Below are 1,964 nucleotides of genomic sequence, written 5' to 3'. Positions count from 1 at the left end.
TAGAAGATTAGCTAAATAGTCTCACTAGATAGTTATCTTCTAATTACCCTTTTAGTATAAATAGGTGATTAGGCCTATTGTTAAAAATGTCGCTTTTACGTTTTTCATATTGAATAAAGTGAAATCATTGGCACTCAAGATTATTCTTTGAATGTTCATACATTGTTCTTGAGTGTTCATTATTTTCTTCATTAAAACACTATAATTTAGTTATTCTTAACTCGATTATTAGTGTTATTGAGAGATCTGGGATCAACATATACCATGAGTACGACTCTATTGATTGAGTGGTAAACTGGGAAGTTCATTATTGTATGATTACAATATACACTGGCTTATAGATCATCTTTAAACAACAGAAATAAGGGATTACAATTTGGTATGGTTTTAAGTTTAAATCTTGATCTTGTAAATTGGTTTTTACAGGTACGAGTTCGAGATGCAACATATTGATATGCACCAACAAATGAGTGATGGGAGATTGGCAATTTCTAGGTATGTTTCCTAACTACATTTGAGCTAAAAACTAAATCAAAATATTGATGTATAATATAGTGAATAACAATGGTAATACAAATTACTTTTTAAGATATACTAGACAATATTGCGGTATGGGCAAAGCACCATCATCTTCTTTAGAATGGTGGTTACAACATTGAAGAAGAGATACATGAAGCATTTAGAATACGGCATATTTTGTTTTTGTGATTGAAAAATTCTATGTTATATATGCCAATGGAATTAGTAGCTTTAAGTTTTATTGCAATAACAAATATAATTGAAATTATTCACAATTTTTTTTCATATGTTTCTTCTTTAGTGACCATTTGTTTGTCACTGACCGCTATTAATGTCAGTGACTACATACTTGGTCACTAATGGATATTAACGAACGTTAACCGAGCGTTATATTGAACTCAACTAGTGACCTACTCGAATAATGGTCACTAACTTTGGTTACTAATCGTGAAGTTAGTGACGACTTTAACCATAGTGGACCAAATTAGTCATCACAAACACAATGAGCACTCTCGTTTTGTCACTAATTAGTGACCATTTTTGTATTTCGTCACTAATGCAAATTAGTAACGGATCTTTAGTGACGAAAAGTGACCATCCAAAATTTCGTCACTAGATGGCCTTAGTGACCAATTTTATGTTGTTAGTGACTAAATTTTTTTCGTCACTAATTAAGAGTTTTCTTGTAGTGCGATAACCAAAACACATCACATTTCACTATTTGACGGATATCTAATCTCAATTTGTGTCATGTCATCCTTGTGCACGGGCCATAAAAAATCTTGTTGTGGCCATGGAGGCTCAAATGCGATGACTCGGGGGTACCCGCAAAGCCGATGGTCATCCTGGGATTAGTCGACTCATTTAGCGGGTTGGATATCGAGGTTAATAAAAAAAATCTTATTATACCACCTCATTATCCTTGTTTATATATATATATATATATAGAGAGAGAGAGAGAGAGAGAGAGAGAGAAGAGCGATCAAACGAACACCAGCCTCATTTGTACAAACCATACAAACCACCCTCATACGTCGATTTCATTATTTAATCTTATGAAAAAATTTCATGAAATTGTTTAATCTTGTGAAATTGTTTCATATAATACTTTTTTTGATGAATTTGTTTCATATATGGTTATGAAATTGTTTCATATAATACTTTTTTTGATGAATTTGTTTCATATATGGTTATGAAATTGTTTCATATAATATTTAATGAAATTTTAATGAAACTGTTTCATGTATTTCTCTAAAATTAAAATAATGAAGACGATAATATCCATGATTAACACCCTCCACAATAAAAATGATTAACCAACCTCTCATAATTACAAAAAAAATGAACAAAATGAAAAATTATGATTGTTTGAATGTGGTTTTCATGGTTTGTACAAATTGGGTGGTTTTTATTTGAACGCTCCTATATATATATATATATATATA

The sequence above is a fragment of the Cynara cardunculus genome (genome assembly GCF_001531365.2).
Source record: "Cynara cardunculus var. scolymus isolate 2C chromosome LG 2, CcrdV1, whole genome shotgun sequence".
Taxonomy (NCBI): Eukaryota; Viridiplantae; Streptophyta; class Magnoliopsida; order Asterales; family Asteraceae; genus Cynara; species Cynara cardunculus.
The sequence above is the reverse complement of the archived record's forward strand: the minus strand, read 5'-3'. Positions refer to the sequence as shown.